Source organism: Acomys russatus, chromosome 1, assembly GCF_903995435.1.
Source record: "Acomys russatus chromosome 1, mAcoRus1.1, whole genome shotgun sequence".
NCBI classification, from domain to species: domain Eukaryota; kingdom Metazoa; phylum Chordata; class Mammalia; order Rodentia; family Muridae; genus Acomys; species Acomys russatus.
In genome coordinates, this window is record NC_067137.1 from 52,215,004 (window position 1) to 52,229,064 (window position 14,061).

The following is a 14,061-nucleotide window of genomic DNA, read 5'->3' on the forward strand; positions in this document are numbered from 1 at the left end:
TCCCATGCTTCTCTCATTTAGAATCCCAATAGGGTGTCCTCCCCTCTGTCTCAGTTTCCTGGTAAGTGAAGGCTTTCATGGGACATGCCCCTTGGGCTAGTATGCAGATATAAGTAAGTATATACCATTTGAGCCTTTCTGCTTCTGGGTTAACTCACTCATTATGATCATTTCTAGCTCAATCCATTTATCCACAAATTTCGGGAATTCCTTGTTTTTAATAGCTGAGTAGTATTCCATAATGTATATGTACCACAGTTTCTTTATCCATTCTTCTACTGATGGACACTTAGGCTGTTTCCATGTTCTGGCTATTATGAATAAGGCTGCTATGAACACGGTTGAGCAAATTTTCTTGTTGTGTGCTGGAGCATCTTCTGGGTATATTCCAAGGAGTGGAATAGCTGGGTCTTGAGGAAGCCCAGATAGATGTCCAAAGTGGCTGTACTAGTTTGCATTCCCACCAGCGAGGAATGAGTGTTCCTCTCTCCCCACATCCTTGCCAGCATGTGGTGTCACTTGAATTTTTTATCTTAGCCATTCTGATGGGTGTAAGATGAAATCTCAGAGTTGTTTTGATTTGCATTTCCCTGATGACTAAGGAGGTTGAGCATTTCTTTAAGTGTTTCTCAGCCATTTGATATTCCTCTCTTGAGAACTCTCTGTTTACTTCCAAGCCCCATTTCTCAATTGGGTTATTTGGTTTGGTGGTGTTTAATTTCTTGAGTTCTTTATATATTTTGGATATTAGACCTCTGTCAGATGTAGGGTTGGTGAAAATCTTTTCCCAGTTTGTAGGCTGTTGTTTTGTTCTCTTGACAGTGTCACCTGCCTTACAGAAGCTTCTCATCCTGTTGAGGTCCCATTTATTAATGGTTGACATTAAGGCCTGGGCCGTTGGTATTCTGTTCAGGAAGTTGTCTCCTGTGCCAATGTGTTCCAGCCTCTTCCCCAATTTTTCTTCTAAGTGACTTAGTGTCTCTGGTTTTATGTTGAGGTCTTTAATCTACTTGGATTTTAGTTTTGTGCAAGGTGACAAATATGGGTCCAGTAGCATTTTTTTACACATAGACTCCCAGTTAGACCAGCACCATTTGTTGAAGATACTATCCGTTTTTCCATTGAATGGATTTAGCTTCTTTGTCAAAAATCAAGTGCCCATATGTGTGTGGATTCATATCTGGGTCTTCCATTCGATTCCATTGATCAACTAGCCTGTTGCTGTGCCAGTACCATGCTGTTTTAATTACTATTGCTTTATAGTACAGTTTGAGATCAGGTATGGAGATTCCTCCGGAGCACCTTTTATTGTACAAGATTGTTTTAGCTATTCTGGGTTTTTTGTTTTTCCATATGAAGTTCAGAATTGAACTTTCAATGTCTTTAAAAAATTGTGTAGGTATTTTGATAGGGATTGCATTGAATCTGTAGATTGCTTTTGGCAGGATGGCCATTTTTACTATGTTTATTCCCTCGATCCATGAGCAAGGAAGATCATTCCATCTTCTCAGGTCATCTTCAATCTCTTTCTTCAGAGTTTTGAAATTTTTTTCAAACAAGTCCTTCACTTGCTTAGTTAGAGTAACTCCTAGATATTTTATATTATGTTTGTGGCTAATTTGAAGGGTGTGGTTTTCCTATTTCTTCCTCTGCAAGCTTGTCATTTGTGTATGGAAAGGCTACAGACTTTTTTTAGTTAATTTTGTATCCTGCTAATTTGCTGAAGGTCTTTATCAGCTGTAGGAGTTCTCTGGTGGAATTTTGAGGGTCACTTATGTACACTACCATATCATCTGCAAATAGGGATAATTTGACTTCCTCCTTTCCCGTTTGGATAACCCTGATCTCCTTTTGTTGTCTTATTGCTCTGGCTGGAACTTCGAGTACTATATTGAAGAGATATGGAGAGAGTGGGCAGCCTTGCCTTGTTCCCGATTTGAGAGGAATTTCCTTGAGTATCTCACCATTTACTTTGATTTTGGCTATTAGCTTGCTGTATATAGCCTTTATTATGTTGAAGAAAGTGCCTTGTATCCCTGATCTCTCTAAAACTTTAAACATGAATGGGTGTTGGATTTTATCAAATGCTTTCTCTGCATCTAAAGAGATGATCATATGTTTTTTTTTTTATTTTCAGTTTGTTTATATGGTGGATTACATTGATAGATTTCCGTATATTAAACCATCCCTGCATGCCTGGAATGAAGCTTACTTGGTCATGATGAATAATATCTTTGATGTGTTCTTGTATTTGTTTTGCAAGTATTTTATTTAGTATTTTTGCATAGATATTCATAAGAGAAATTGGCCTGAAATTCTCTTTCTTTGTTGAGTCTTTGTGAGGTTTAGGTATCAATGAGACTATGGCCTCATAGAATGAATTTGGTAATTTTCCATCCATTTCTATCTTTTGGAGTAGCTTGAAGAGTATCGGTATTAGCTTGCCCTTGAAGGTCTGGTAGAATTCTGCACTGAAACCATCTGGCCCTGGGCTTTTTTTGGTTGAGAGACTATCGATGATTGCTTCTATTTCTGTAGGGGAAATGGGAGTATTTAGCTTGTTTATCTGTCCTTCACTCAATTTTGGCAAGTAAAATTGATCAAGAAATTCGTCCATTTCCCTTAGATTTTTCAAATTTTGTGGCGTATATGCCTTCAGAGTAGGATCTTATGATTCTTTGTATTTCTTCAGTGTCTGTTGTTATGTTTCCCTTTTCATTTCTGATTTTGTCGATTTCAATACTGTCTCTCTGCCTTTTAGTTAGTTTGGTTAATGGTCTGTCTATCTTGTTGATTTTCTCAAAGAACCAGCTCTTGGTTTTGTTGATTCTTTGGATTGTTTTCTTAGTTTCTAACTTGTTAATTTCAGCCCTGAGTTTGATGATTTCCAGACGTCTACTCCTCTTGAGTGTTTCTGCTTCTTTTTTTTTTCTAGGGCTTCCAGTTGTGTCATTAAGATGCTTATGTGCGGTTTCCAATTTCTTTTTAAAGGTACTTAGTGCTATGAATTTTCCTCTTAGCGCTGCTTTCAATGTATCCCACAAATTTGAGTATGTTGTTCCTTCATTTTCATTGAGTTTCAGAAACTCCTTGATTTCTTTCTTTATTTCTTCCCTGACCCAGGTGTCATTTAGCAGAGAGTTGTTTAGTTTCCACATACGTGTAGGCTTTTTGTTATTTCTGTTGTTGAATTGCAGCCTGAGAGCATGGTGATCTGATAGGATACAAGGTATTATTAAAATCCTCTTGTATCTGTTGAGGCTTGCTTTGTGACCTACGATGTGATCAATTTTGGAGAAGGTTCGATGGGGTGCTAAGAAGAAGATATATTCTTCTTGTTTGGGTGAAAGGTTCTACAGATATCTGTTAGATCCATTTGACCCATGGCATTGGTTAATGATGTTATTTCTCGGCTTAGTTTCTGTTTTAATGACTTATCCTTCAGTGAGAGTGGGGTGTTGAAGTCTCCCACTATTATTGTGTGGGGATCGATGTGTGGTTTAAGCTTTTTTAGCAGATCTTTTACAAATGTGGGTGCCCTTGTATGGGAGCATAGATGTTCAGAATTGTGATGTCATCTTGGTTGACTTTACCTTTGATGAGTATGAAGTGCCCTTCTTCATCCCTTTTTATTAATTTTGGTTGAAAGTCTATTTTGTTCAATACTAAAATGGCCACGCCTGCTTGCTTCTTGTGACCATTTGCTTGGAATATTTTTTTCCAACCTTTTACCCTGAAGTAATGCCTATCATTATGGGTGAGATGTGTTTTTTGAATGCAGAAGAATGTTGGATCTAGTTTATGCACCCATTCAGTTAGTCTGTGTCTTTTTATTGGAGAATTGAGACCATTGATGTTGAGAGATATTAATGACCAGTGACTGTTAAGAGTCTTAATTTTGATGTTGTTTCCATGCGAGCATTTGTGTAGTTGTGTTTTTGCCATGGGATAGTTATCTATTTCCTGGGTAGTTTTGGTTGTAGCTTGCCCCTTTGGGATGGAGTTTTCCTTCTAGTACCTTCTGTAAAGCTGGATTTGTGGATAGGTACTGTTTGAATTTGTTTTTTTCATGGAATGTTTTGTTTTCTCCATCAATGGTTATTGATAGTTTTGCTGGGTAAAGTAGTCTGGCCTGGCATCTGTGGTCTCTTAGGGTTTGCAGGATCTATGTCCAGTCCCTTCTGGCTTTTATGGTCTCTGCTGAGAAGTCGGGTGTAATTCTGATAGGTTTGCCATTAAATGTTATTTGGCCCTTTTCCCTTGCAGCTTTTAATATTTTTTCTTTGTTCTGTATGTTTTGTGTTTTGATTATTATGTGACTGGCAGTTTTTCTTTTCTGGTCAATTCTGTTTGGTGTTCTGTAGGCCTCTTGTATGTTTATAGGCATCTCTTTCTTTAGATTGGGGAAATTTTCTTCTATGATTTTGTTGAGAATAGTTTCTGGGTCTTGGAGTCTGATATCTTCTCTTTCTTCAATGCCTATTATCCTCAGATTTCTTCTTTCATGGTGTCCTTAATCTCTTGGATGTTTTGTGTCAGGAGTTTTTCAGATTTGGCATTTTCTTTAATGGTTGCTTCATGATCTGTGATTGTATCTTCTAGACCTGAGATTCATTCTTCCATCTCTTGGATTCTGTTAGAAAAGCTCACCTCTGTGTTGCTCGTCTTCTTCTCTGAGGTCTCACGTTCTCGTTTTTCTTCTGCCTGTGTGTTTATCATTGAATCCATTTTCATTTTCAGATCTTGAACTGATTTTTTGATTTCTTTCATCTGATTTTTTGTATATTCCTGAGTTTCTTCCAATGCCTCTTTATAGGTCTTCAAGCTTGAACCATTTTATTTATTTCTTTCATCTGGTTGTTTGCATTTTCCTGCAATTTTTCCAGTTCCACTCTATGTGCTTCTTTTATGTCTCTCACCTGTTTGGCTGTGTCTTCCTGCATTTGATTACAAATTTTATTTGTTTCCTCCATTACCATCCTCATTGCTAGGGATTTGAGGTCATTTTCTTGCATTTCCATTGTATTTGAGTTCTCTGGGTTATTTTCTTTGGGATAGCTGGAAACTGGAGATGCCATGTTGTTTTGGGGTTTTTTGCGTATGCTTTTTTGTTGTCCTTTAGACATCTTGCCATCTTTGTTTTTGTTGGGTAGCTTCCAGAGTTGGATGGAGGGAGTCTGATGATAGATTCACTTGTTTTCTCACGATTTCCCTAGGCTGGGAGCTCTAATGCTTCACTGGTGTGGATGTTAGGAGGTTAGCCCTGTTGCTTTGGACTCTCACAGCCAGTGATCTTCAGCTCCCCTGTGCTGTGGGTCCTGCAATTGTTCTGGGTCTGAATGAGCATTGGGTCAGGCCAAGGTATCCACAGCCTTCTGTGTCCCCTGCCAAGTCCAGCCAGGAACACTGGGCCCGAACCACGGGCTGAACTCAGGTAGATTCTCAGGGCCTGAACCATCTACCAAGCTCAGCTAGGGATTCTGGGCCCAAAATGCACACAGAGTCCAGCCAGAATTTTTGGGCTGCGACTACGCACCAAGCTCAGCTAGGAGCTTTTGGCCCAAAGTGCATGCTGTGGTCAGTTATTGACTCAGGGCCTGAACTGTCCGCCAAGCTCAGCCAGGAATTCTGGATTCAAACTGCACACTGCGTCCAACCAGAGTCTTAGAGCCAGTGGAACTGAGCACTCCACCCAGCCTGCGTCACAGCAAGAGAACTGCGGCTGCGCTGAGCTAGGGCTTCCAGTGGAACTGAGCACTCCGCCCAGCCTGCACCACAGCAGGGGAGCTGTGGCTGTGCTGAGTTAGTGCCTCGGGCAGAATTGTTTGCTGGGCTGAGCCAGAACCTGGGACTCTGGGGCCGAACTGTCTGCCGAGTCCAGTCTGGGTCCCAAGGCACCACGCAACCAAAATCCTGTCCAGAGTCCCCTCTCCCGCAGCAACTCCCACTGGCCACCATACCAATCACCTCCACCAGAAGGCTATGAGCTGCAAACCTCAGCCACGGCCGCTGCTGACGCTGGTGCCACTGGTGCCGCCGCTGCTGCTGCCTCTGTCGCTGCTGCTTCGACCCGAGAAAATCCATGCTCCTCCCGTGTGCAGGGGCATGCAGGTCCTCCGCACCTTGGTCCCTCCGAACCGTGGAGCACTCCTGCTGCCGTGGTGTGGGGGCCTTGGTGTTTCTGGCTCAGAAATCTGTGCAATTCCCTGAATTGTTCACTGGAGCCTCCAAACACGGACCACACTGCTCACCGCCATCTTGGATCTCTTTTTTTTTTTTTTTTTTTTTAAATTAATTTATTCTTGTTACATCTCAATGTTTATCCCATCCCTTGTATCCTCCCATTCCTCCCCCCCCCCCATTTTCCCATTATTCCCCTCCCCTATGACTGTTCCTGGGGGGGATTACCTCCCCCTGTATATTCTCATAGGGTATCAAGTCTCTTCTTGGCTACTTGCTGTCCTTCCTCTGAGTGCCACCAGGTCTCCCCCTCCAGGGGACATGGTCAAATGTGAGGCACCAGAGTACGTGAGAAAGTCGTATCACACTCTCCACTCAACTGTGGAGAATATTCTGACCATTGGCTAGATCTGGGAAGGGGTTTAAAGTTTACCTCCTGTATTGTCCTTGGCTGGTGCCTGAGTTTGAGCGGGACCCCTGGGCCCAAATCTGCCTATCATATTGTTCTACTTGTAGATTTCTAGGACCCTCTGGATCCTTTTATTTTGCTGTTCTCCCATGCGTCTCTCATTTAGAGTCCCAATAGGATGCCTTCCCCTCTGTCCCAGTTTCCTGGTAAGTGAAGGCTTTCGTGGGACATGCCCCTTGGGCTAGTATGCAGATATAAGTGAGTATATACCATTTGATTCTTTCTGCTTCTGGGTTAACTCACTCATTATGATCATTTCTAGCTCAATCCATTTATCCACAAATTTCGGGAATTCCTTGTTTTTAATAGCTGAGTAGTATTCCATAGTGTATATGTACCACAGTTTCTTTATCCACTCTTCTACTGAGGGACACTTAGGCTGTTGGATCTCTTGTTATGTTTTTTTTAATGTTTATCTTTCAGCAGCCAACTTGTAAACCTTGAGAAATACAAAGACATGAGATACTGTTGGATATGGAGAATACAAGGGGCTAAAACTTCTACCTATAATTATTCAAGTAATTTTTATAACATATACATTTATATTACACACATATATAATAAACTACCTAGAGAGAGAAGAACTATGGAACAATCAGGATTATATAATGTTGCATTCAGTCTTTTAGTTATTTGCATTTGGCAACCTTGAAGAAAACATCTTTCTTATCTTGATGTGACTAAAATTCTGATTGTAAAACAGTCTCTACCATACTTAAAACATCTATCTAGACCTAAAAACATCTTAACCCCTAAACAACTAGGCTTAATTGTAAAACTAAGCTACCCATTCTTCAACCCCATCAGAGACTTGAGAAGGAATAAAATTAATTACCTGAGTAAACAGGAAGTGCAGGTTAGCAGCTTCCAAAAGGAGAAAATGACAGAGGCAGTTTGCTGCCTAAACAGTCACCCAAAACTCTCTTTTACACTGAAGCATCATCTTCAGCCTTCTGTCCCAATATATCTGACAGACATGTTTTTATTATTATTTAATTAATTTATTCAGATTATATCTCAATAGTTATCCCATCCCTTGTATCCTCCCTTTCCTCTCACCCTCCCACTTTCACCCTATTTCCCTCCCCTATGTCTGTGACTGAGGAGGACCTCCTCCCCTGCTATATGGTCATAGGCTATTAGGTCTCATCTTGGTAGCCTGATTATTCTTTCTCTGAGTGCCACATGCCTCCCCACCATGGGGAAGTGGTCAAATATGGGGCATCTGAGTTCATGTCCGAGTCAGTTCCCACTCTCCACTCAGCTGTGGAGAATGTCTTGTCCATTGGCTAGATGTACGAAGGGGTTCGATGTTTACTGCAGGCATTGTCCTTGGTTGGTGCAGTAGTTTGAGCAGAACTCCTGGGCCCAGATCTACCTGTCATGATGTTCTTCTTGGAGGTTTCTAAGACCCTCTGGATCCTTCTATTTCCCCATTCTCCCATGCTTCTCTCACCTAGAGTCCCAATAGGATGTCTTCACAACTATTCCAATCTCCTGGTAAGTGAAGACTTTCATGAGACATGCCTCTTTGGGCTCATGTCCAACTATAAGTGGGTATATACCCTGTGAGTCTCTCTGCTTCTGGGTTAACTCACTCAGTATGATCATTTCTAGTTCCATTCATTTGTCTGATAGACATATTTGTGAGGCAGGAACTATTGAGGTCTTGCTTACCACGTCTTGGCAGAATTTGGCCTTTGACTCTGCATGCATCCAAGTGTGCCTATTTAGGCAGAATTCTGTCTATGGTAGAAATGAGAACATTTTCTCCAGTGGCTTGTTTGCAACATTGCGTAGTTTCTTGGTTGTTTTCTTGGGCTATAAATGTTTATTTTCATCAGGAGTTGGTTATAAGCTATTATTGGTCTTATTAAGAGAGAAAACAAGGTTGGATTCAGGTATGTCTCTCTTTTCCTTGATCTTTCTTTCTTAGGTTTGGAGATAGGGGTTACAAAGAAAGAAGGAGGGATATAGAAATATATAGGGATGATAGGACAAAAAGTAGATTATTGAATCTATTCCTAAACTTAATGCCTTAACTGTTACTCACAAAATATTTTTAATTCACTGGTATAGAACTTTATATATTGATGAAAAATAAGTTACATTTTGATACATTGGTACAGAATTCAATGTTTACTTTCAGTACTTTGAAAATGCTATTGCAGGCTGCTTAGGATAGGTAAGTAATAGAAATTAATTGTTAGTTGATCAAATCATGGTCATGCCAATTACTAGTCTATTTTTATCACAGGACTATGCATCCTATGCTTAGCAGATAGACATGACTCTCTATATATATATAGATACAGTAAAATACTTAGATAAGGTCTTGAAAAATGTCAGAGACCTATAGAATATGGCATTTAAACATTTTTTTATAGATTCTTTGACAACAAGACAGATTATTAATTCCTGGTTACACTTAGTCTATTAAAGTACTTTTAAAATCTTGATATATTTATGCTCTGAGGAGAGAAACTCTAGGAACAGTGCAGCTGAAGAATCTGTTTAAACTCTCTCTCTCTCTCTCTCTCTCTCTCTCTCTCTCTCTCTCTCTCTCTCTCTCTTCGCTCATTGTGCTTTTACCTTGATAATGTTTAAAAACATTTCCAGTGACTCAACCATATCCTAAGATTAATAGTGAATTAAATATTTGTATACCAAAGAAAGATAGTTTTATCAATATCAGAAATATAGTCTTTACTCAATGCATGTTTGAGTAAGTACACTTTGAAAAATCTTTTTTATGAACTAAGTCATATTTCTTAGAACATTAAACCAATAAGCATTAGGTTTGACTTAGCATGAGAATGAGCTCAGATCACTTCTGACCAGAATATCCCAAAGTATGCCCATCTATACATACACATCTATGAAATAAGCCCATCTAATACATTATTAACAATGCTGCAAATTATAATGGACCAAAGATTAATTTTTTATGTGCAATATGAATCCTCAATCTTGAACCTCCCAAGAAGCAAATGAATTTTTCTAATCCAACTGAGTTTAGAATAAAACTAATGATTTTGTAATTTCTTGAATAGGACAAATTTCTAAAATGATTCAGAATACTAATGACTTTAGAAAATGTATAATGAGCTGGACAAAAAGCACAAAGGAACATCACACTAGTCTGGATTTGCCCTGTAGGTTGTTCACTTTGCTGTGCACTGTTGAGTCATACATTTCCAATATATTATCTGGTTAGCAACATTCTTACAGAAGTTAAGCAATATGTTTGAATGAATCTTAAACATTTTAATCTAGCAGATATTTGCAGTATTAAAATCTTAATGGATGGCATAGTCTACAATTTGGCAACTCTTGTCACCGTTCTTTAGCCAAATGAAGCACAGGTGTTTCTGTGATATCACTGAGATAAGCAAAATGAGGGCCGGGTTCCCTATTGAACTTAGCATTACCTCCACTTTCTACAAATGACAGCACAAGCATACATAAACAGAGAAAGATCCACATATATGTATATACATGCAAATAAATTATAAGAGGGCACAGAGTTACTTACAAACACCAACTTAAGAATGTTTCTGACAGAACAGTAAGTGTAGGAGCTCCACAGAAAGCAGTGTCACTTTCTTACTCACCTTAAGTTTCAGAGTCAAGCAATAAGCACTACAGCCCAAGCATTTCCTAAGAACTCAGTGAAAGTCTCCAAAGTTTTCTGTGGTTATAAAGAACTGAAAATCAAAAATGCTCCCAACAAGCCTCCATATTGTTTGTGCTCAGTGATTATCTTAGAAGATGCATACAAGGATTTTGTAAATAAATGCTCAGTGGTGGTGGGCCTGGAGATCATTTATCAGTAACCCTTTGCACTCCTTAATTGTATTTTAAAACAATGTCCTAACACTTATATCAAAGTGGTTCTGTTACCTACTATGTAATCTCAGAAAGTATCAGTGACGTTCTTTGCTTTCTCTCCGCTGCCTTTTCCCAGACTTCTTGGCCTGTAATGACTTGAAAAACCATTATCACCATTTCTAACCACTGAAAGCCAGATCCCTAAAATGGCAGCCTTGTTCTTCCGTATAGGGCCTGCCTGAGAAAACTCAAGGTTGCCAGAAGTTACTGCAGATTCCAGCCAATACCTGAAGACAAGGCCTCTGTTGCCCATTGTCCCCTTGATATTTGCCAGGTAGCAGACACAGCTAGCCTAATCCCTTTATACTGATTAACTTTTGTAATATTTCACTTCCCTGAATCTGCAGAGCCTCTATCCACCGTCTCTTCTACCTGGCCTCTGTGTAAGACAAAGCTGAGCTCAGTTTATACTCTTTACTCTTTACTTATTACAGTAGTCATTACTGATTATACTGTTCCTCCTGCTTTACCTAATATATAGCCTTGCTTATATTTAAGCCAAGTTGCTACTTAATATCTTAGAACCTCTGTTTCCTTATCAGCAAAATATAATTGCTGACTATCTGTATCTATTTACAGTTTTGTTAAGTTGAATATATATACAACTGTGCTTTGCAGAGTTCTAAAATAAAATTAGCTCTTACTTTTAATTTTTACTTTTTGTCTGTAGAGGTAAGATTACATGACTTATGTGACAGCTTAAAATTGAGAAATTTAAATGCCAGTCAGAAAGCAGCATGTACAACTGGCTTCTGGGATATTGAAATAATGCATTACATACCATCCCTGCAAATATATTTGGATAACCCTGAGAAATTTTTTCATATTTTCTGGATAACAACATGTTGAAATATCAACTATTTCCTTTAGGTTCAGTCATAGTATTCTAGAATTTTCAATGTTTACTATATAGGTGTAATCAATAATTGCTTTTTTAGGCTTACGGAAACATGAATAACAGAAGCAGGAAGTATGCCTGCACTTCTGAGAACATACATAATGAAGATGCAAAAAATAAGTTTATAAAAAGTATTATAAGCCCTAAGTCATCCACTGAACCATTAGCAGAATGAGTGTGCTGATTCTGCCTCTTATCTATTTACTACCCTGTAGCTGACATCTCTGTCACTGACAGCATAGGTTATGCCCAATTAAGAAATATTAAATTTGAGTTATTGTAATTCTTCTCATAATTTGCCTACTTGTGCAGAAAACATATGGTATTTCTGTTTTTATCTCAAAAGTGGGTCTTGTCTGTAATAATATTTAGATCATAGCACATTCCTTGTTATACGTCAGATGCACTATTGAATACTGTAGTTTGTGCAAAAACATTTTTACCTATTCAATTAGATTGGAAAGAGAAAACAGGGTTCATTGGTAAGCAATGTATGTAATAATTTACTTGTATGCAGTACTAAAGTATTTTAGTTGTCTTGTTAATGTAAAATATATTCTGACAAAAACAAGTTTACTTAGGAAAGGTTTATCTTTGACTCATAGTTCATCATAGCAATAAAGTCATGGCTATGGGGCTTAGACAGCTATTCACATTTAATCCACAATCAAGTAGCAGCAGGAGATGAGGGCTAATGCAGGCCTAGCCCATGGAATGTGCCACACACGATTAGAGTGAGTCATCCCACCTCAGTTCTGGGAAAAGGATACCTCACAGACGTACCCAGAAGCTACTCCAATCTACATCATCCCTCACAGGTAAACCCAGAGGCTCACCTAATCTAGATAACTCCTCACAGGAGACCTTGGAGGCTAATGCAGTCCATGTAATGCCTCAAAGGCAAGCTAAAGAGTATCCTAATGTAGTTAATCCCTCACAAGTTTAACCTACTCTAGATAATCTCTCAAGAACTGGCCCAGAGGCTTTTCTCCCAGGTGATGTTAAATCCTATCAAAATGACAATCAAAGGTCAAAGGACCTATTGTTTTGCTTCTGCTTTGTTTGGTTAGTCATACATACATACATACATACATACATACATACATACACATATATATATAGCAAGAAATGTAAATTGGTGCGATAGTGTAACGAACTTTGGGAGGATAACCGGTAACCAAAAACTTTCTGATTGAATTTTAGGCCTAATTCATAGCACAGCACTCATATCCTGTACTGTACACCTGGTCAAGAACCCATGGCTGGAAAGATTGCACACACCAGGGAGAACCTACTACCTCTGTTTTTCTGAATGAGTATAATATCAAAATGGCCTTTGAATACTAACCATTATACACATAGAGTAGGGCAGCTTTCAACCCTCATCAAGGAATATTTATTTATTGATTAGAATATCAAGACAGCAGATGGTCAGAGAACGTCTAACTGTCAACTGTTCGGTGCTAAACAAAACGTCTGTTACAAGCCCTTCTCCCATGGCTCAGAGAAGACTTAAATAGCAGGAGTGGAAAGATGGTGAGAACCTAACATTGGAGGGAACTACTTGAAAATGGTGTCCTTGGAATGTGTCAGTACCACAGCACCCACAAAGTCACAGCAACTGTGGTTGTTGCTCTAACAAGATGTACATAAAACCAAGCCAGTCACAACTGCAGCAGAGGTGGATTGGGCAGTAAGGAGCTTTGGCAGCTTCAGGCTTCCAAGACTGGAAGAGGCAGTTTTCTTCAAGGAAGTGGATTATGTTGGGTTGTCTATGATCCAGTAGATATTCCTCTGTACAACCATATAAGACAAAACAGACTGGAACTATTGGGCTATGGAAGAGTATATAAAGTCTGAGGGAATTGTAAAGAGAGTATGGGGTTGATATAATTACATGTATAAAGTTTTCAAAGAATCAATAAATATATGAGATTTTTAAACACCAAAAAATTTAGAAAAGCCTGATAATAAATAATTCAGAAAAGAGAAGTCTCATATGTTCAAAAATAAAGGGAAAATATAACTATAAATTTCAAAGAAATAAAAGTCTTTGATAATTACAAAATCTAGAAAAAAAAAAGATTAGTTACGAGGACCAGACTGAATACCAAGTGAACGAATCATTAAAAAATGAGAAAAATTAATACACAATAAAAATAAAGAATAAAAAGATTGAATCTTTTGATCAAAACCTCACAACAACAAAAAATAGTATCTGATGACTTCACTCCTGATTTTCTTCAAATATTTCAAGAAATAACACAAGTTCTTTTTAAGCCTTTTTATTCCAGTTGAAGATAAAGGAGTGTTTTCAAATTAATTTTACAATGCCAGTGTTGTAATCATACCAAAACCAGATAAAGACACTAAACCTAAGCTAAAGGAAGATATCTCTGATGAGCATACATGCACAATGCTTCTACAAAATGCCACACTACATGAAATTTAACATACATTAAAAAGATGTACCACTCTGATGAAATTCAATTTACCTGTGGGATACAACAAAATAGCTAGTAAGAAACTAAAGTAATAACTGTAAACACTTACATACTGATAATCACCTTAATCATAAACAGATTAAATTGTTCTATAAAAGGACACAGTGGATACACAGTTA